General features: G+C 36.6%; 3 long non-coding RNA genes across 4 annotated transcripts; all 3 read left to right on the forward strand.

Moving 5' to 3' along the window:
• The first annotated feature begins 1,581 nt into the window (after positions 1–1,581).
• On the forward strand, positions 1,582–7,247 carry LOC113648694. The gene is made up of 5 exons (XR_003441996.2): positions 1,582–1,637; positions 2,688–2,769; positions 3,332–3,388; positions 6,102–6,212; positions 7,137–7,247. It is a non-coding gene; the product is annotated as an uncharacterized LOC113648694 (long non-coding RNA).
• A 146-nt stretch (positions 7,248–7,393) lies between these two features.
• LOC113648695 lies at positions 7,394–9,076 on the forward strand. Its single transcript, XR_003441997.2, has 2 exons — positions 7,394–7,506; positions 8,464–9,076. It is a non-coding gene; the product is annotated as an uncharacterized LOC113648695 (long non-coding RNA).
• A 6,731-nt stretch (positions 9,077–15,807) lies between these two features.
• On the forward strand, positions 15,808–17,872 carry LOC113648677. 2 transcript variants are annotated; one of them, XR_007138382.1, is made up of 4 exons: positions 15,808–15,924; positions 16,633–16,689; positions 16,776–16,871; positions 16,989–17,872. It is a non-coding gene; the product is annotated as an uncharacterized LOC113648677 (long non-coding RNA). The 2 variants fall into 2 exon arrangements; XR_003441982.2 differs by having other exon boundaries at positions 15,812–15,924; positions 16,599–16,689.
• The last annotated feature ends 5,648 nt before the right edge of the window (positions 17,873–23,520 follow it).

Raw genomic sequence — 23,520 nt, forward strand, 5'->3', positions numbered from 1 at the left:
GCAGGGATTGGGCAATAAAAAATGTTTGCATCATAAATGTGTGTGTGTGTGTGTGTGTGTGTGTGTGTGTGTGTGTGTGTGTGTGTGTGTGTGTGTGTGTGTGTGTGTGTGTGTGTGTGTGTGTGTGTGTGTGTTTTGGATTTTATTAACATGCATTTAGTGAGTTCAGGTAGTATAAAAAGTGCTCTGCTTCTCTGCCATGAACAACCTTTGACTACATGTATTAATTTCATGCAAAAAAAAATCAACACAGTCCTATTATTTTCAATGTCAATATATTTTTTGAGCCTATACAACACTGTTGTTCTGATTCCTGATAATAATAATCTCATCAGCATAAATACACCATCTAATTCCAACACAGCTGCCAAGGCACCATGTTTATTGCTCTGACTTAGAGTTAGTCACATTTTAATTAATAACTAATAATATTTTTACAATTAAACTGCCAGGTCTCTCTCTCTCTCTCTCTCTCTCTCTCTCTCTCTCTCTCTCTCTCTCTCTCTCTCTCTCTCTCTCTCTCTCTCTCTCTCTCCACAGTGTCACATTTATGTCACTGATATTCTGCAAGAGTTTAGCGGCCTCTAGTGTTTGACATTGAAATTGCAGCCTCAAATTAATATATATGCAGTGTTATCATCCAGACTGTTTAGATATTCATAGAAATTCAAACACCGAAGGAGCAATATCAATATGAACTTGGCAAACCAAATGTGTGTGTGTGTGTGTGTGTGTGTGTGTGTGTGTGTGTGTGTGTGTGTGTGTGTGTGTGTGTGTGTGTGTGTGTGTGTGTGTGTGTGTGTGCATATACTGACTTATCTTAGTCAATAACATTATCAATGGCTGAATTTACTTAGCAACAAATCATTTAATGAAAAAATCAATAAATCATTTTCAAACAATCTCATAATTTTACATTAAACATCAACTTCATTATGGTAATTTTTTTACCGCTCTCTCCTTCAGTGTGCAAAGGTTAATGGTGTACAAAAGAGAGAAAGGTCATTATAGGAAAAATAAATACCTACAAAATAGCAAACAGCTTGTTTCCTTCAGGCCAGATCATTAGAACAGTATAATGATTGCGGATCGAAGCTGATCATATGAAGAATATCAAGATGAAGAGTTATTTTAAGTTCAAAAATTAGGAGCAGTTTAGTCATTTCAAGTTGTAGTAATTTGTGAATTTGTGCCCTATTAGATGCATTTTATTTGTTAGACATTTACTTGTTTGTTGCTTTGCCCTGCTGCCCGGTGTTCCTAATAAAGTGGACAGTCAGCATGTACTGTTAAATAAATAAGAATAAATGTTAGGTCACATATACTTTATAGAATATACTGTACCTATTCAACATAGCGTCTTTATTGGCTAAAATCAAATACCACATTTCTATCAATAACCCTCACACTCAATATATACACACACTGCCCACTTTAGTAGAAACACTATTGTGTAACCAGATTATTTTATTATTTTTATTCTATTTTTACTACATATGTATACCTTTCCAAATTTCAATATAAGTGGGATTTTAGAGGATCTGGCTGATCAGAGTAAAAGTCAAACAAAAGTGAAACTAAAAACAAATAAAGCTAAAAAGAAAACAGAGTTATAAGATAAGTCCAGCAATAAAAAGGTACTGTATATATCAAATAATAGGTATTGACTGTTGTAAAGAACAGGCCAACTTGGATGAGATAGATTTGTTCACATTAGTTAATAAACAACATGTTTAATATTCTGATCATTCAGGTAGTTAAATGACCTCAAATGACTGTGATGGGTGTCGAAGGTGTTTGTTATTCCTTTAACTTTGTTCTTTGTTGCCTATAAAAATGCAAAGAAAGGGGATGATAAAACAAGGATAGACAATTAAAACATGAAGTAAGTGGAGCAAAGGAGAGCAGTAACAGTAAAAAGATTTAGGCAGGTACATGTAACATGGTGTATGGTAGAAAAACCCAGAGAAATAAACAAACAGTGTGCGTGTGTGTTTGTGTGTGTGTGTGTGTGTGTGTGTGTGTGTGTGTGTGTGTGTGTGTGTGTGTGTGTGTGTGTGTGTGTGTGAGTATATAATAGGATATAATAAATATAATAGGAAATCACATACTCATTTTAAAGTCATTAATAATATATATATATATATATATATATATATATATATATATATATATATATATATATATATATATATATATATATATATATATATATAATTATTATTATTATTATTGCCTTTAAAATTAGTATGCGATTTCCTATTATATTTATTATATTTACAGCATTTGGCAGATGTCTTTATACAGAGCGACATACAAAAGTGCTTTAAAGTCTTTATCAGCGAATACAATAACACTGGAGAACATTACCATTAGTACATAAACACTACAGGGCATTAATAATCAGGAGGCAACAAAAGTTTTCTTATTTAACGGATTTGATCATTTTAAAAACATTTTCAAGTTACAATATTATCACATCATTACTGTAGCTGTATGAGCTAGCATATATTCATACAGTAACCACTAATCCTGGGCCAGTCTCTAATATTCTATTCATAAACACATTTTGTTTTAGTTCACCACAATTCTTCATGAAGGTACTGTATTCTTGTAAGTGGAGTGACATATGCCGAGTCTTTATCCATGAATGAAGAAAATCAGATGTTTTTATTTGATTATTTCAGATTGAAAAAAAGAAATGCAATTCCTGAAGTCCATATCCATACTCTTTACAATCTCAAGAGAAGCTGAGAAAAGAAAGCTACTGTGAGTTTTTAACAATTTTCTGATCAGTATCAACACCATGATGTCATCACCACTTAAACACCGTAATGAAGAGACATTTCTAACTTGTTTCTATTACTGTGTGTCACATCTCATGTTAATGCGTATGCCAATTTTTACAACCTGAAAAGTCTTAAATGCGTTAATGTGTTTAAACTGAATTATTGCCATCATTAAAGCATGAATTCACACTGCCATGAGTTACACACTTTAAATATTCTGAGTCTATTCTGAATATTGTATTTATCCATTTTTCTAGTTTAGCATTCCTTAGTGTGACTGTTCTTTAATCTCTATCATAATATTAAATAAATCATCCATTTCATTTTGGTTAAATTTCCACCATCATCATAAGGACTGTTCTATTATTTTATCAGTTATTGAGTGTTTTTTCAGTCTACAGTTTTAGGCTATATTTACATAGACTTCTAATATTTTCTAAAAGTTTCTTCCAAATTTGCAAACTCTTTTCAAGCAAAGTTCTTTTCAAGCAGGTGTCTAATCATACTGTATGACTATGGTTCTGTATTGTTTCTGAACTCAGGCATTTGTATTCTGGAGTGAGAAGCCGATACTTCAGTGAACACGGCTACTCTGGGATGTAAGCTGTTTCCCGTCACTTCTCGTTTATGTGTTACACAAGTAACTAGGGAAGATACAGTACAAGCTAAATTTTCATTCATGCATTATTTGTTTCTATCATCTGCTGTTCTGAATATTCTAATGAGCTGATACAAGATGATGTCATTAAAGGAAAACGAGTCAAATACACTCATTGACAATTGACATTGACTAATTGCAGTGGACAACATATTTTAAAAAAAATATCTGTCTCAGTACATCTATATATCAGTACATCTACATGATTATCTACATTTATATTATTAAAATAACAGAACTGTTCACTTCCATGAAATGAATATATCAGCAGCATCTAGACCTCTGTAATATCTATAGGAAATGCATTACCTATCAATTGTCATATGATGTACAATAAGATTAAATATTCTCTCTCTTAAATGAAATTATTTTATCCAGATCCTAAAATTCTTGCTTTCCTCATGCTGTGCTTGCTTGTGTATTGTCTAAAGAGTTGTCCTGTGAAAGCGATTGTAGCTCCCATGTTACACCATGAAAGAACCTGTAGTACCATGATCACCGGACGACCAATAACACCTTCACACCACATCACTTCTCTTCCTGTAAACAAGATGGTGATGTTTCTGAATGACGAGAAATCCAGTGGTTTTCATGTGTACAAATGGATCCCAGCTTTCACAAAGTTATGAGAATCTGATTCAACTATGGTCAGCTAGAAAGGAATTTAAAGATCACTATGCACACAGCAATAGGACGAGGGATTTCCTAGTGAAATGGTACACTGAGATGCCACATAGGTGTAGCACAGGCCTCCTGGTGAACCATGACTCTCAGTAATACCTATGAGAATGAAACACTCCTTAGAGAATGGCAAATCATTATAATGTCCAGCCTGTTTGTACCTGTAGGTCATGGAGGAGTCAGAGCAGCACCATGAGTCATTGTGCCTTGTGGTATAAATAGTATTTAGAGCAGACTGGATAAAGCAGTGAGTATTTCAAGATTTCCCAACTTCACAAATTTGTGAACTTACGTCAAGTTAAAACCCTGTTGTTGGTGACCAGGCCACTCTGAAATCATCTGCCCACCAGTGTATGTAAGGCAAGCAAGTCACCAAAGCATGCAGTTTGGGTTTTTTTCAGACCCTTTTGCTGAAGCTGAGAAAAAAATTGCCTTAAATACTGCATCCACGACCATCCTGTATTGGGTCATGCGGAGAGGTCTTAAGAGACTTCAACAGAAATGGGATCTCCCACACTGCTCTTGAGAGAACTAAGCAAATATCTGAATCCATTATGTTTCTGAATCTGTGAATGCCCAGCACGGTGCCATCACATACAGCATACGTTTAGCAAATAGAGTGACTTGATACTGTAGTGCAGCCCCTGGATAAAGGCTAGTACTTCAGACACTGGACATTGTCCTAGGTTTTATTCATGGGCTGCACAACAGTTTTGAATCTGAAGAGGTTCCAACTGAGATCATACAATGCCCATAAATCTGAGGTTTGTCTCCACAATCGAAAGTGACATTTGACATTGAGTAGAGTAAGCTGTAGGCTCGGATTTGCTAATAAGTATTCTACCATACACGCCAACTCAAAGGTGGCTATGGAAAGTATGCATTGTACAGATCCACTTACATTACTCCACCCATCCCAATACTAGCTGGAAAGTCACAAAATAATTACCAAGGAATTACCCAAAGTGTGATAATATCATACGCTTACATCAATAAGTTGTTAGTATGTCTGCATACAGTACTGTGGCACCATCCCCTGAAATGTACTGCTTAATAAAACTATAACTATGATTATATGATTCTGATGGAAAACTAGCAAAGGACATACAGTACCAGTGGATCTAGGCACGTACCTCCTGACCTCTGAATCCTTGCATGAACATAAGTCTTTAAGTGCTATAAGTTAAACAACAGTCTCAAGCTACCAGAATTCAAATTCAACCGACTGTCATGCATCACAGTTTCACCTCTTGCTTTATTATCCACATAGAAGTTTCTTAAACATAACCAGAGCAATACCGTCCAGAGGCAAGCAGAGAAGCATTAAACCTAAGCTTTCAAGAAGACTGCACCTAAGAAGGTTAGGGTTAGGTTTGGGGTTAGGGTTAGGGTTAGGGTTAGCCCTCAAATTTTAACTGATAACTGGGCATAAACATTTGAAGCCTAGTGGCCTGATTAGGGTGATTCTCTGACAGAATGCTGCAATTCTTAGCTGCAGGTCCACAAGCCAAGAGCAGCAGGAGAGCGGTTTTTGAGCCAAAATGCAGAGAATTTGGAAGGGCCAGAACAAACGGAGAGACATGAATGATCCAGGTGCTGAAATCCGGCAGCACTGGTAGCCAGTGCCAAGTAGCGACTGGGGAGTAACTGGGGTGTAGACATTGGCACAAAAACAATGCCTCAATTACAGCTCCATGGCATGTGAGGGAAACACAATGACAATAAGTGGCTAGACTGGCGTGTAGAGGTAGGACAAGTGCAGTGGAGCGACAGGTACCCTCTGGTCCTGTTGATTTTAATAGCTCCAGAGGATTAGCAGGAAATAAAGGGTAACACCATCGTGATGCAATGATATGCATTCAGCTGGTGAACAACAGAAACACTGTGTTGTGTACTGTATGTTGTAAAGATCTAAATACTTTGTCTATTTTATAACCTTATCTTTCTTTCATAATTCTGTATGATAATGTCAGATTGAAACAACCAAGTACCAAATCTCCACTTCTCATGCACCAGCGACTCAGACATGAGTTTGTTCCATCTCATCCTATTGTCTCAAATGGATATCAGTACTCTCCCTTAAGGTGGGATATTTTCCTTCACTAGATCATTAATGATCATTTATGTTTCCATCCAACCTCAAGTTAAACCAAATCATCTTTTGATTGAATCTTCTCTAGAATTTAAGTCTTTCATTTTATCCCCTCAATAGAGATTTATTAGTCTAAAGTTCTGCAGTTTAATAACATGCAGTTTTACAGTTTCTTGTCTCACACCTGAAGTTAAATCATCTAAAGTTCTGAGGATTGTTAGCACTTTTAAGGTTTATTCATTAACAGTCCTGAAAGTGTGTTAGCTTATATTTATGACATTTATAGTGTATCTCATGTTATTAGCTACATGAAAATGGAATTAGAAAAAAGCAAACAGAAATACAGTGATCCCTCGTTTATCACGGTTAATGGGGACCGGAACCCCTCGTGATAGGTGAAAATCCGCGAAGTAGGTTTGACCCTAAGTTTGACCTTTTCACTGATGGTCATCATCTTCCTCTTCCTCTTGGGCTCACTAGAGGAATCTTTCGCAGGGGCACGGCACTTAGAAAGCATTGTAAGGGCTTAACGAAAAGATAATTTCGAACACAATATGCGAGACACAGTGACAGCGTGAAGGAGAGTGGCGAGATACAACAAGGGAAGAAGCTGGGAGAGGATGCAATGATGCGCAGCCAATCAACTCAGATCTCATGCCGGGAACCAATCATGTGCCTTGTCTGAGTGCCCATGGGTACAAAGCCTTTGAGAGAGTTTCTCTCTTTGTCTGGCATCCTGGGAAACCGTTTTTTTTTTTTTTTTTCATTTTTAGATTAATATTTTTGAAAAATCAGTGATGCACTGAGGCCGCGAAACGTGAACCGCGAAGTGGCGAGGGATTACTGTACCGTTTGGTGACCTAAGACCTTTTTTAGTTTGCTTTTTTTCAGTAATAACTTAATATTATTTTTTCAGATTTGAGGAATTGATTGCTGCACCTCCACTGGCCATGCATCTGACCTTCAAAAGCCATTTAACTTTGCCGTACACTTTGCCAACTGGAGTCAAACCCTGGATTAAACGGCAAGTTTTGTCCCTTTAGTATATCATTAATGGTTAATGAAGCTAAACATCTGGAATATGACAAAGCTTTGTCAATTTGTGAGGATTTGTAAACTGAGAAGATTCTTAAAACTGACAATAATTTAAAACAATGATATATCTATGATGCTTTCAGATCACCTGGCCTGAGGTCTTTCCCAGCAGAGCCCTGGTATTTGAAGCAGCCCCATGCATGTGTCATCTAAAATTGTGAATGCAGTCAACTTGGAGATGTTTTGCAAAAGTATGTGATTTTTTAACTTCGTTGTAATTATTCATCACTGTACCAAACACTACCCGTGGTTTTTGACTACAATTTCTTCTTTACAATTCAATATATTCATTTAGTTGTTGTTTTTTTTACTAACAATTTTACACGTTCCAATATATTCATATATTAATACCCAATTCTATGTTTTGAAAAAAAAAAGTCAAGTAAATCAATACTGATGAAAAGTCTTCTTTGAAAACAGAAAAGAATAGCATAGATGTGCATGGAATTAAGAATGGATGGGTGGATAGATGGATTTAAGTATGGACGGATGGATATATGGACGAATAATTTGTTGGTGTAAGGAACAGAGGCATTGATTGATGGCTGGGTGGATAGATGGACAGATATATGCATTTATAGATGGATGGGTAAATGGAGAAGGGAAGGGGTGTATGAATGTGTTAAAGAAATGATTGCTTGTCAGTTAATGGATGGTTGGATAGCTTAATGGTCAAATGGTTTGAATTAAAATTGGACTTGCTTGATGTATGGTCAGGTGATCAGATGAATTAATGGAAGCGTTATGGATGGATGGATGGATGGATGGATGGATGGATGGGTGGGTGGGTGCTTGGGTGGGTGGGTGGATGGATGGATGCTTAGACTGATAGATTCCTGGATGGATTAATGAATGAATTAAAAGTTTAATGGATGGACATATATCCCATTACTGCTCTGTAATCTCATTCAATCTTAACACTGCTCACTTTATTTTACTTGTTGATGTAATCATTCCTTCCGCACATAAAATGTAGTTGTAGACAGTTGCACACATTTGGTACTTTGTATTTCTGCATGTAATTATTTTGTGTGTATTTTTTTCCTCACATGATTTGCATGAATATTTCACATGTGAATGTGTTAACATATTCACAATAAAATACATGAGATTTAAAAAAATCTATTAATAAATCTCTGTTCTTTCAGATCCACCGCTTAGAAGACAAACTGCAACATCACATTAGATAAAGGTTGATGCTGATCTTCCCATTCAGGAATAGGACAATAAGTGCCTTGTGCTCTTTCTTTCTTTCAGCAATCGCTTAAAACAGTTCTCTTTTTAATGGGTTGGAAATTATAACATTTATTCAATGTAAAAACCAAACAACAAAAAAATAACCTGCAGAACTCTTTTATCTAGACCTGTCTGTACGCATATTTCCCAAAGCATTATTATTTTTTCCATCCCAATTAATGAAATAAGTTCCTGTACATATTTCACTTTGTACATACCTCAAAGATCTTTAATATTTAATATGTTAAAAATAAAAGTTGCACTATTAAAAATAAAATACAATAACTGTAACCAGTAACCAGATTTTTATATGCTTTTATGGTTGTTATTATTGTTCTAGCCAGACATGTGAACTTTGTACTTATGTAATGATCTCAAACAGATACTAAATAACTGCTCTATAAGGAAAGAGAGGATTGCTTATCTTACTTTTTTAATCATATCATTTTATTTTAAATCAAACTGCATATGCATGTATATGACTTGTTAATTTTCACAGCGAATAAAATTACTGTTTCTTCCTTCGGTCTGCATTTTCTAGCCCTGCTTTTTCAAACACCTGAAGTGTTTTGTGTTTAAAGACAACAGTTAACAATTTTACTAAATGCATGAAATTATGTTGAATATACAGAACTTTCCCGATATACAGTCAGGTCCATATATATTTATACACAGGCACAAAATGTAATTGGACAAATGAATTTCATCATAAATAAAATGCTCATTTTTAATATTTTGTTAAAAATCCTTTACAGACAATGACTGCCTGAAGCCTGGAGCCCATGGACATCACCAGAGACAGTGTTTACTCCTTGCTGATGCTTTGCCAGGCCTTAACTGCAGCTGTCTTCAGTTGATGTTTGTTCTTGGGTTTTTCTGCCTTTAGTTTTGCCTTCAGCAAGTGAAATGCATGTTCAATCAGGTTGAGATCAGATGACTGACTCAGCCATTGTAGAATATTCCATTTCTTTTCCTTAAAAAAACTCCTGTGTTGCTTTTGCAGTGTGTTTTGGATCATTGTCAATCTGTACTGTGAAATGCCATTCAATCTACTTTGCTTCATTTGGCTTAATCTGGGCAGACAGTACATTTCAATACACTTCAGAATTCATAAGGCTGCTTCTGTCTTCAGTCACATCATCAGTAAACACCAGTGACCGAGTGCCACTGGAAGCCATGCATGCCCATGCCCATACACTGCCTCCACTATGTTTTACAGATGACGATCTTAGTTTCATGCGTCTGAAGAAAGCTTTTCTAGAACTGGTCAGGCTTTTTCAGATGTTTTTTGGCTAATCTAATTTAAGTCTAATCTGGCTTTTCTATTCTTGTGGCTTATGAATGGTTTGCACCTTGAGGTGAACCCTCTGTATTTGCTCTCGTGAAGTCTTCTCTTGATTGGAGACTTTGACAATGACAAGCCTACCTCCTGGAGAGTGTCCTTCACTTGGCTGGATGTTGTGAATGGGTTTTGCTTTACAATGGAGAGGATCCTGCGATCATCTACTACTCTTGTCTTCCGTGGACGCCCAGGCCTTTAAATGTTGCTGAGCTCACCATTGCATTCTTTTTTCTCAGAATGTACCAAACTGTTGGTCTGGCCACTCCTAATGCTCCTGCTATCTCTCTGATGGATTTGTTTTGTTTTTGAAACCTAATGATGGCCTGTTTAATTTGCATGTAGAGCTCATTTGAATGCACGATGTAGGTTCACAGCAACATAGTGCAAATAAAACACAGAATCAACTCCAGAACTTTTACCTGCTTAATCGATTAAGAAATAAGGAAGGAATAGCCTACTACTGTCCATGAAACAGCTTCTGATTCAATTGTCCAATTACTTTTGGTCCCTTGAAAAAGTGGGTGTGGCTACTCTCAAGAGCTGTAATTCCTAAACCCTTCCTAAATTGGGGGGTCACAGTGGCTTAGTGGTTAGCACGTTCGCTTCACACCTCCAGGGTTGGGTTTTTGATTCCCACCTCTGCCTTGTGTGTGTGGAGTTGTCTCCCCCCGTGTCTCAGGGGTTTCCTCCGGGTACTCCGATTTCCTCCCCTGGGCCAAAGACATGCATGGTAGGTTGATTGGCATCTCTGGAAAATTGTCCGTAGTGTGTGAGTGTGTGACTGAATGAGAGTGTGTGTGTGCCCTGCGATGGGTTGGCACTCCGTCCAGGGTGTATCCTGCCTTGATGCCTGATGACGCCTGAGATAGGCACAGGCTCCCCGTGACCCGAGAAGTTCGGATAAGCGGTAGAACATGAATGAAAAAATAAAAATTGTGCCTGTGTCCAAATAAATATGGACCTAACTGTAAATCCTTTATATATTGTTTTAAGCAAATCATTAATTACTATAACTGCACTTAAGCTTCAAACAGCTGTTTCTGTCAGACTGTCAATAACTCACTCCTAAATAAATAATTAAATAGGAGAATGCCAGTGTCATTGACTCAATTTTCCTAATCCTACTTAAATAATAACAGGCCTCTGGTGGTCTGCTTCCTATCGAGTGTGTAGGTGTGGATTATGTCTGCCAATAAGATTAGCGTTGTGGAAACATATAATCCATGTAAATGGCCTGTGACCAGTGTGTATTAGTGAATGTTTGACAGGATTTGTGATCACATTCCTCCCATTCGTCTGACTGTGTGACTTACTTTATACCATCACTGAAATTTCCTGCGGGCACGGTGGCTTAGTGGGTAGCACGTTCGCCTCACACCTCCAGCGTCTGGGTTCGATTCCCGCCTCCGCCTTGTGTGTGTGGAGTTTGCATGTTCTCCCCGTGCCTCGGGGGTTTCCTCCGGGTACTCTGGTTTCCTCCCCCAGTCCAAAGACATGCATGGTAGGTTGATTGGCATCTCTGGAAAATTGTCCGTAGTGTGTCAGTGTGTGAGTGAATGAGTGTGTGTGTGTGTGCCCTGTGATGGGTTGGCACTCCGTCCAGGGTGTATCCTGCCTTGATGCCCGATGACGCCTGAGATAGGCACAGGCTCCCCGTGACCCGAGAAGTTCGGATAAGCGGTAGAGAATGAGTGAGAGAGTGAGAGTGAAATTTCCTGCACTGTAACCAACTACAGGAAATCACACATTCCTCATGTGATTATATTATTAATTATATATATTATTATTATTATTATATTAGAGTGAGATGTCTTTGCTAGTTTAATAAATTAGAGCAATTCTGTATGAAAGTACAGGTTTTATTTAGAACCAACTGTCGAGGAAAATTATGAAAAAATATTCAGTGTTAATAAGTGTCTCAGATCACTGCGAGCCTAATACTGAAATCTACTTATTAAATGTAATTATATACACTGTGCATGATACATTTGTCAAATGTTCAGCTCTGTTTTTTTATTTTTGATGAAAGTAATGGATGGGTGATTAGATCAATTTAAAGGGGGTGGATTCATTGAATTACTGATGGATGTATGGCTGGATGGAATAAAGAAGGGAGACGTTGGTTTGACGAATACATTTATGGATGGATGAGTAGATGGATAAGAGGGCATTTGTATGAGTGTATTCATGAATGAATTGATGGATGGATGTATGGAGGACTCGGTGGATGAAAAGACTGAATAATGGATGAATAGATACAGTAGAATAATGGATTGATTAGCTTGATATACTGTAGGTCGATGTATTTGTAGTTGATTGGAAGAACTAATGGGTGGTTGGAATAAAGGAGGGTTATATGGCAGGGTAATTAGATAGATTCAGGGATGGATGGACAGATAGATAAATGATGGATGATGAATAGAAGATGGATAGATAGATGTATGCTGAATTATGGATAGCTGAATTAATTACATTTTAAGCTAATTAGCAGATACAATCATCAAAAAAGTTTTGGCCCACTTCCTGATTTTTTTTTCATGTTGTGTCACCCTTAATGTTTCAGAACATCAAACAAACTTAAATATTAGTCAAAGATAACTCCATCCATCAATGCATCCGCCCATCCATTCATCTGTCCATCCATCCATCTATACATACAAGCTCTCACTGTAGTTCGCTGGAGTCCCAAAGCCTAAGGAATGGCTTTATGTCCTTATCCAGACTGATAGATCTCAATTACTTTCTTTCTCATTTGTTCCTGAATTTCTTTGGATCTCGGCATTATGGATGGTTGGCGGTTGCAGTGATGGGTGGGTGGATGGATGAATGGATGGATGGACAGATGGATGGATGGATGTATTGGTGGATGAATGGAGGGATAAATGGACAGATGTATAGATGGATGGATGGACAGATGAATGGATGGGCGGATGCATTGATGGATGGATGGATGGATGGATGGATGGATGGATGGATGGAAGGACAGACAATGTAACATTTTAAATAACTGGGTCTTATGTAGTTTCTATGCTTATTCAACTCTCTCTCTGTTACTCTGTTACACACACACACCCCCACCCCCACACCCCCACCCCCCACACACACACACACACAATTATTATTAAATCAATTCTGGAGGCTTTTTAACAGTTTAATAAAGGAAATTTTCAATTTATTATATGCAGTAGAAATAGAAATTCAATAACAGTGTATAAACTGTGTGTGTGTGTGTGTGTGTGTGTGTGTGTGTGTGTGTGTGTGTGTGTGTGTGTGTGTGTGTGTGTGTGTGTGTGTGCGTGTGCGTGTGTGAAAGAGACAGTGCATGCGTGTACCGACTAATCAAATATGCGGAACTTGTTTACAGACAAATAATAAGATTCTACTGTATTATTAGACTCATGTGTGGTTCTTCCCCAACTGTTGCCATTAAGGTTGACAAACACAGTTGTATAGACTATATGCAGCAATATTAAGATTTTCTTTCATTTGAATGTAAGTGGCCCAGTTGAAACCTGTTACACCATGACAATGAGGTCCTTTGGGAAATAGCTTGCCAAGCCACACGGACATATTCTGGCCTTCCTACAAATGTGGAGGCTCTGTATTACACATTGTGTGTGTGTGTGTGTGTGTGTGTGTGTGTGTGTGTGTGTGTGTGTGTGTGTGTGTGTGTGTGTGTGTGTGTGTGTGTGTGTGTGTGTGTGTGTGTAATAACGTGATTATAGTTTAAGTGTAGAAATCAAGTAGTCCACATGACCAAAATCTTGTGTGCCAATCTGGCAACCTAACCTTTTGCAACCTTTAAAGTGTCTACACTCTAAAACAATAGTGAAAGCATGATCTGTAAACAGTAAAAAAATGCAAAGGGGAAATCCAATCTCTGAGCTTTAGATTCCATCTATTTAAACTAGACTTTAAACTCAAAGTTCTCTCTACAGCCAGGTTTAAAGTAATAAAATAATGTTTTATATGAACCCTTAAAGGAAAAAGATTAATTTATATAAACAAAATGTTAAAAAATTGTTTAGGACATTTAAAGTAATTACTGATAATATGCATTAAGGTTTGTACACCGATACTGTGTAACTTTATTTGTGCTGTCACAAATAAAGAATCAATGACATTTCCTTGATTATTGTCATCATGAGTGATGCAACATTACATATTCTTCATTTTTGTAACGCATGAGTGATGCAACGCAGCAACACTAACCGGTTTCTAACTCAGTTCATGTTTAAGTGAAAATTTATTATCAAATGACTGCATGGGATGGTTAAATAAAATGTCTTCATTTGGCTTAAATAAATAAATAAATAAATAAATAAATAAATAAATAAATAAATAAATAAATAATGGAGTGAATGAATGGATGCGAAAAAGGATCACAGTTTAAAAGAAAAACTTTAAGTTAAAATGTAAAAACATGTAGAAGAAAAGGGGTTTGTTACTTAAGGAACCCTTCTAGAGATTATTTATTTATTTATTTATTTATTTATTTATTTATTTATTTATTTATTTATTTATTTATTTATTTGATAGTTCAGTGTGTAAATCATAGATATCTATACACTAGATGTCTCCTTGGGGTCCTAAAAATGCGTCAAACCCGCGCCATCTTTGTACGGTGCCCCTTTACCTCAAATGCGTGGACGATGCCAGACTTCTGTGCAGGTCTTACATTTTACAAGTGAGAATGTGTTTTATGATATTGAATGTTAGGAAATTATATTTCTGGTTACGTTGGTTTGTTTTAGTCCTTGGTTAATGACCGCAGCTAATCCATGCTGGTTACCCATTAGTTTTTGACAGTTAGGAAAACAGACAATGTTTGTAGATTCCGAAGCTCTTAATAAGGACATTAAAAAATTGACCCATGCTTTTTTTGATTAAAGGTGAAAAGACCCAACTTTATGTATGTTTTGTAAGATTCCTTATCTGTCAAACATATTTTATTAGATTGTCCTGGACTTAACACAAGCAGAATGCTCTTTTATCAAGTTAATTCACTTAAGGACATATTTAATGACATTATGCCTGAACAGAATTTGGATTTTTTTTTATCGTATGTTAATTAAAATTAAAAATTGTATAATATGACTTGCTGTTTATTTGTTTTGTTTTTATTGCTTATATATGTTTTTGTAATTGAATTTTGCCATGAAAATAGCTTTTGATTGCTGACATGGTATTAAATAAAATAATCTGAATCTGTTTGTAGATTCCCAAGTGATAAACAGAGACGTCAGTCATGGACAAGTTGCAGGGACACTAAACACTTTTTTTTAATGGTTAATTCAGCTGACAGTCCTGGAAGGATGTCACCAGTTAGGTTGGCAGTGTAACACACAAGTTCAGCCTCAAAGTCAAACTTTGTTGTTGTTTTTTTGTTTATGTGACTTGCGGGATAGGAATAAAGAAAAGATTGAACGTTTTTTGGTACCTCAACTATCTAACTTTCACATTATGTTCCTCTCAAATGTTTGTATCATATTTAATAAACCAATACAATTTAAATGATTAAATGAACATGTATAGTCACACCAGTGTAGCAGTGCTACATGCAGTAAGCTATAAGGTAAGTAGTGATTGTTTATTTGAAGTTTACTCAAGTGGAAGAATGTAAGTAATAAACTTACACCTACTAGCACTATGCATTATATTGTGAAAAAGTAGATTATCTTAATATCAAAACCTTCAAATTTTCTCTGGACTTAATGGTAAATACATGTCTGACCTTTGGAACGAAACAAAAAAAAACTAGAAGTCGCATTCATGACGATTTATGGGGATTTTTCTTCTTTGCCTACATTGACGCTAATGCATTAAGAGGAGGGGGTCACCCGTACCAAGATGGCGGCACAATTGACGCATTCGTTCCAATGTACTGCCCTATACAAGGCGACAGTTGAGCACGTGAACGGAGGCGTCTCGTGACCAGAACCGGATTCTTCATTTCCTGGTTTTGTTGCAGTTTATTTTCTAAGTCGTCATAACAATCAGGGAGCAAACAGCTCGGATTCTAACATTTTCGGTAAGGATCCTTTAAATACCTGTAAATATCTGTAAAATAAATATATTCACCTGTTGCTCTAATGTGCTGTTTGTGTTCTCAGTTACAAAACTTTACTTTGTTACATAAACGATAGTAAAATATTTGCATAAAAATACTGACTTGAGTGAGATATTCGACTAAACTTTTAAATATGTATATTAAATATTACTAATGTTTTTTTTCATTATTTCAAAAATGATATTGTTTCATTTGTATTATAAACCTACACGCCTCTCTTTTTATTCTACGGTCACATGCAGTGAGGGTTGCCAGATTGTGGCTGGTTTTTACTTTATAGTCCATAGATAAAGGAGAGAGAGAAATTCTTCAATATTACATGAATAAACCAGAATCCAGCTGTTACAAATGGTGCAAAAAAGAAATTGAGTATTATTATTATTATTATTATTATTATTATTATTATTATTATTATTATTATAAAGCAGACATCAGTTATATAATTAGATTTGATAAAGGTTATTATTGGCTGAATGTAGGGGGGTGTTCGTTTTAATACCATATAATCATTACCTAAGAGCTATAACTGTAGAAAGAAAGAAAGAAAGAAAGAAAGAAAGAAAGAAATAATAGTTAAGTTTTTTGAGCATCCTTTGCCTCCTGTTTATAAACACCTGAAATGTCTGTTTATCAAGATCTACATTACATTTCTATTTGTGTATGGTTGAGGAGTGAGAACGGCAAAATGGGCAATATACAGGGAAATTTGCCAGACTCTAAAGTCAAGTAAGTAACTTTTCAAAAAATCCTCACAATTGTTCTGACTTTAATGAAGAGTAGAGTCTGTATAAATATGTAATAACTGCACACAGGGCAGCGAAGGAAGCATTGAGCTTCGGATGCACAGGAAATGGGCTAAAGAAGGATCAAATTGGTCCAGTCCAGGACATCATCTTCGCAAATAAAAAGTGAGTCTGACTCATACATGCTTTTATGAAGAGACAACACTGTATGGACATAGTCATGTTATTTTCTAATGGGCTTTCATTTCTAATAACAATGAAATAATATATTACTTTTTTCAGGCTGCAGGCCATGTTCACAGCTCAAGAAGTCGACTCTCATCAGTTTAGCATTCAGAGGTTAGAAGACTTCTGACGGAAGTGGACATGAAACATTCCTGTTTCAGTGTGTGTGTGTGTGTGTGTTTGTGTTTGTGTGTGTGTGTGTGAGAGAGAGAGAGAGAGAGAGAGAGAGAGAGAGAGAGAGAGAGAGAGTTGTTAAAACTGATGTTTTCTCTTTTTCACCTTTTCTACATGTGCAAGTGTTTAAAAGAAAGCATTTCTTTATTTTTATATTATTATTGTGGGAAATTTACTTGTCCTAAGCCCAGATAAAAGGGGAAGGTTGCTTCAGGAAGAAACTTTGCCATAAAACCCGCAGCAAATGAAATTATACAAATCAGATGATCCACTGTGAGACCCTGAATATGCGGCAGCTGAAAGAACAATAACCGCAACATTGTGGGAAATGTACTTGAATTAAATGATTTCTGATTGTTTAACAATGTTTTCTAGTTAGACAGTATTTCTAAAAATCTGTAGATAAATTATTTTAGCATCTTACATGATCAGGGGAAATACATGCTATGTATTGTTTTTCGTTTCTCTATGACGAATCAGACTATTTTCACAGCAATGAAGCTCTACTTTATATTCTATAGTGAAGTGAACTATTTATTAGAATCCAATTCATGCACTTTAAAAAACAGCACAATTCATAACCTTGTAGTTTCTGAAGCAGTGTGGCTTTTAATAATAATTGATCATTTGTTTTGGGTCGATTATTATAAATGAACCAAATATTGTCATTATGAGATACAAAAAGGCTTCATGGGACAATTTTTTTTTTAATGTTTTTTTTAAATTAATAAATAAATTAAAATGACCTTGAATGTGTCAATACTGTATAGTATGTTTGTATTATTATTATTATTATTATTACTCCTTAAGCCAAATTTTATCAGCTGTTTAATCAGCTGACTTTGACATTCAGCAGACTCAGCCTTGGCTGATTTCTTCCACTCGCTCTTCCCTCTAGACCGGTCAATTAGTACAAGGAATATTCCTTTGTTTTGCTTCTTTTATTGATGAAATGTTTATACGTTTATAAGTTCCAAATTATAAATCTTGCATTTTCAAAGTTGTAGTGTAATCCAGGCTAAGTTTTAATGTATTATTTAGTGTTTGGTTTGTCTAAAAAGTTAAATAGAAATTAAATAGAAATTAAATATCTACACCAAAACAATTTTCATTTTATTTAATGAAAAATATTTTAGTAGATGTTAGCTCTAAAAAATACAGTAGGTTTATATTTCATCTTAAGTGATTTGTTGATTTTTCCATCTGTACTGACTTCTGAGAAAATGCACAATTGGGAACTGAAGACTACAAGCAGAAATTAAACAGGTTTTTCTGGCTATCACCTGCCTCCCGATCACTCAAACACAAAAGGATCATGAAGTATTTCACTGAACGGATACATGAATGCATGCAAACACACGCACTCTCGCACACACACACACATGCACACTGATATTGCTACAGCTACAGCACATAACCAACATAACAACAGAAGCTCTGTGACACAATGCACAATGCAGTTCCTAACATTACAGATCGGCTAAATCCAGCAGCTAAATACATCATAAGAGAAAACTCACTATTTAATTTCATTTAATTTAACTGTCTGCAGAAAATAAAAGGATAAAATAAAAATGTTTCACAAGTGCTTTAACTTTTTCATAAATCAAATAAAATTTAATTTTACCAATTACACTTATACAAAATGCTTTAACCACACATCAAGTCTCCATGAAACTAAATCATTTTGAGCAGCTTTTCTAAATGGTAGAGATGACATCATGTCAGATGTAGAGATAACCATTGGCATAGACAGTTTAATTCCTTGAGCCAGGATTTAAGAAGAGATAGAAGAACGGCCCACTACCTCATCAGTTTTTAAATGGTTTTATTCACACAATAAACTACAGGGAAATTCTTTTGGTTTTGTTTGATAAAAAGGAAACTAATTTCTCTGATTAAAGATAATGTGTAACAGTGCAAAGTCATCATCTTAAATTGTTTTCATTTTAAATGAAGTTTTTCATCACTAATAAATTCATTTGAACTTAGGTCTGGGCTCGTGTTCATTAAGTCCGCACTTACAAACAGTAAAACTTACTTTTGCTCTGTTGGGTTTAAGTTTATGCTTCCTTCATTACATTATCATAAAAAATGTATATTTAATATAAATATATCTGAACCAATCAGGTGCCACGAATTAATTGTTTCTCTTAATGGTGTACAGTAGATATTTTTGTCAGGGACTGGCCTGAACTTTTTCCTATTTGGACACTAGGGGGACATTGTTGCTTTTGTGTCTGGACATGACAATGAGTGATTGACTGCAGGGCTGACAACTTTTGAGTTCATCTTAGACTGAGATTTTGGTTATGGGGAGGGGCTTATGGAGGGGCGTGGCTTGGTGTGGGGAAAAATACAAACACAAAATCCTTGCATAGGGAGAAGTATATTAAGTATATATTGATTGTCAGAGTATTTGGTATCTGTACAGAATTTCTTGGGAGATTTACATTACATTTAATTTTCACAGATTTTACGGTGGGATTTTTTTACAATAGGATTAACATGTGATTAACATGTTCACAGATTAACATGTGCTCTATTGTAAGTGCTGGTGGCAGATTTTGCAGCCTTAATCATTGATTTGGATGCAGCTCCCACTTGAAGCATGGCTCCAAGTCTGCCATCTTGATTGTCATTGTCAATTAACATTAACTAGTAGGCATGTCCAGATATTTGTCATCTGGGAATGCTTTTGTACTGTTTTTTATGATCGAGTTATGTAAAATAATTGCTCAGTGCTGCAAAACAAAACAACTCTGCTAATGCTAACTTCATTCTATATAAACTATATCAGTGGTCCCCAACCCCCGGGCCGCCGAAGGAACATTAAATCATTTCCATCTGTATTTCTCTCGGGTTTGTTCGACTTTCCATGGACGAGAGGTTAACCGGGAGCTGAGAGACGTCACCTAAAGCCGCACCAATACCGCGCATGCGCAAAATTTCATGATATCTTGCCGGGATTAGGTGACGTCTGGAGTTTAGCGGCTGCAAGCGGCAGTGGTGTTGTAGCTTTGGTGGGGAGAGAAGGTGTGTATCGCTCTTCTCTCTGTTCACCGGTACTTTCTCATGTTTAACAGTACTTGTATATTGTGTTTGCTCAAATTTAACCCACAAATTAGCAAAAACGAGCACGAAACAGACGTCGTTAGAAAGTTAGAAACTCTGCCGGTGTTCTGGATTAAAGTCATGGCGGAATACCCTGAGATTGTCACCACAGCACTTAAATCCCTATCGCCATTTCCGACATGCTATCTGTGTGAAGCGGGGTTTTCTGCAGTGATGGCAACCAAAACAAAACAAGGGAATAAACTGGACATAAGCAACACACTTCGGGTGTCATTGTCTCCTATTACCCCAGATGGAACCGTCTCGTACAAGCTCAGGGTTCTCATTGATTTAGCGTTGTAGTGAGTTAAAAAGGCATGTTTAAATACAATTACATTAAAATTATTAATTTTAATTTAATTGTATAGCCGCCACCCCTCACCCCAAGCGGGCCGCGGTAAAATTATAAAACATTGACCGGTCCGCGGCGAAAAAATGGTTGGGGACCACTGAACTATATAACAGCACAGGCTACTAGCCTAAACTGGACGGAGACACGGAGCGCCCTGTAACTCACTGACCTGCCTGCGTTTACAATTCACACGGTTCAGATGGGAGGGAGAACGGCTGACTACACAGTTTATGGGAATAAATTGTGTATTTTCCTCACAATTGTCACAAAAACTCACTACACTGTCTGTCTGCCCTCTCCGCAAGTTTCTTTGCGAGATCATGCGGTGCGACTTTCTTTTCTCACTGCTGCACGAATCTGCGTGAGAAGGGTGTGTGTGTGGGGGGGGGGGGTGGCGTGAGCGCGTGAGAATATGGGGGTGTGGCGTGAGCGCGTGAGAATATGGGGGTGTGGCGTGAGCGCGTGAGAATATGGGGGTGTGGCGTGAGCGTGTGAGAATATGGGGGTGTGGCGTGAGCGCGTGCGAATCGGGTCAATTGCGTGAGCGTTTGCAGCCTTATTTCCCGACTGAGAGTGGTATTTATAGTGTGTGATGATTGCTAACTGAGGCGCAAGTGGTGATGATTAGTACTCAGGTGAATGTGATTGGTGGTGAGTGAGGGAAGGACCTGGTGACTCCGTGACACTGTGCCATGTGCTTTTGTTTGTTTTTTTGTATCACGTGTGTGAAAACTACAAAGATATGAAATACGTCTTGTAAAGATATTCCAATAAGATTCCCTTAACAGCTCTTAAGTTTTGAAGACATGCAAGCGTGACATCTCCATCTAGTCAAAAAGTTTTTCTGCGTGAGAAATACGATGTGTGGCGGGAGAGCGTGACAAAAGACCGAAATGCGTGACTGTCACTCTCAGTGCGTGACACTTGACAGCGCTGACTTCAGCTAATTTAATCAAGCTTTAATCTACTGAACAAGTTTCTCATGTTGCAGTTTAAAGCTGGGAAGTGGGCAACACGACCTTTGAACCTAGAACATGTACATAGAAAAGCCTATTAAGATCTGCTGATGTTGTTTCAGATCTTCTGTCTTAAATTATTAAATGAGCACCAACAGATACGAACAGCTGAAGGGAAGCATACTGTATCCCTTCAAGCAAGTCTACCAGTGATATTCAGGGAGAATCTGTCCTTCATTAGAGAATGTTAATGGTTAGAGACAAGATGTGGCTTAAGGCTGTGTAACTATTTAAGAATACTGTATTACACATTGGGGATATTAGACCAGGTGTGTGTTGGTGCACAGTGAAATTCTGACTGGCTCTGAGAAGAAACTGTTGAAGGTTTTGGGTCTGCATGGATATTCTGGGACTTACTATGTAATCATTATTATGGAAAATAGGCTTCTCTGCAGTATCACAATAATCCTAGTGATGAAAGAACATTTTGACTACATGACTACAAGAACAAGTCGCTGATAATGGATGCCTCCTAATCTTTCCATAAATTGTGTGATTGTGATTCCATGACCGTGTATTGTTGTGTGGGAAAGATGGCAGCTATCAAACCTTTTGAGCTATTTAATGTGTTAACCTATGAATAACCACCATAAATCATGGAGACAAGTTGTAAAAAAAAAAAAAAAAAAAAAAAAAAAGGATTTTTGGGTGTTTTAATGTTTTTTGTTCCTTTAGTAGCTTTTGGGAAATATTGTTAAACAATTAACTTGTTTTGTAGTATTATTTTTAACTGCACTGTATTTGAAAATCCAACAAATTTATAAAAACCCTACAAATAAATTATAAATAAACAGATTGCCCATATAGCCATGGGAAATGAAGTAGTAAACACAATCAATGATGCATAACAATGAATCAAGTCAAATAACTTATGATGGAACTTTCTAGATGTTGCTGTATCTAAGCTTAATATGTAATTACACAAGTCCAAAAATTAATTTATGTAAAATTCTAGTTTCTGTGTCTCTTTCACTCATAACAATGATATAATCTTTACATGTCTTTGTTTTGTTATCTGTAAAAACAGGTTTTGTTGCATATAACAACACATCGTTCAAGTCAGTGATGAGGGCAATTCCTCAAACTCCGTGACCATGTAAATCAAATGACCAGATATGTAAGCATGTTGAAATATTTCATTTTGTTGACATCTTAAACAAATGTAATATAGCCTTTAATATCAGGAAAAACACAAACTTTTGGCATTTTGGTGTGATTACCTGCTTATTAATATTTGCATAGCTTTTATAATATTGTTTTTTAGCTTCATCCTTGTACTGCTGTTTGTCAATTGGCCACAGACTGTTTTTTTTTTGTTGTTTGTTTGTTTGTTTTAAACTTTGAATAAACCCTTACCTGCATCCACAAGATTGAAATGTATACCCAGTTAATACAGTGATATTGTCCAATTACATTTTACTTGTAAATGTAGTCAAATAACCAGTATGCTGTTGTTATTATAAACATTATTATTTCTTTAATAAAAGTAATCAATTATTTTTAAAAATTTGGCGGCTTTGTGTTTTCTCCCAGTGCAAAAATCACGCTCCACATCTCTATGTCCAGTGTAACAGTGAGCAGGAGAATCAGATTGGACTTCAGTTTCCTTCAGTGTCTTCACCGCTACAGCCGGCATGTTGTTTCTGTGTAAAACAGACCTCAGAGTGATCTGATTCACTGAATAGTGATCTACGGAAATACAGGTGTTCGTGTGTGTGTGTGTGTGTGTGTGTGTGTGTGTGTGTGTGTGTGTGTGTGTGTGTGTGTGTGTGTGTGTGTGTGTGTGTGTGTGAGAGAGAGAGAGAGAGAGAGAGAGAGAGAGAGAGAGAGAGAGAGAGAGAGAGAGGATGAGGTAGGAGGACTCTAATCATTCCCCCGAAAAGGGGAATGCTGTTCAAGCCTCAGTCAACGTAGTTAGAAACATTTCTGTACT

Source organism: Tachysurus fulvidraco, chromosome 18, assembly GCF_022655615.1.
Source record: "Tachysurus fulvidraco isolate hzauxx_2018 chromosome 18, HZAU_PFXX_2.0, whole genome shotgun sequence".
In the NCBI taxonomy this organism is placed as follows: Eukaryota; Metazoa; Chordata; class Actinopteri; order Siluriformes; family Bagridae; genus Tachysurus; species Tachysurus fulvidraco.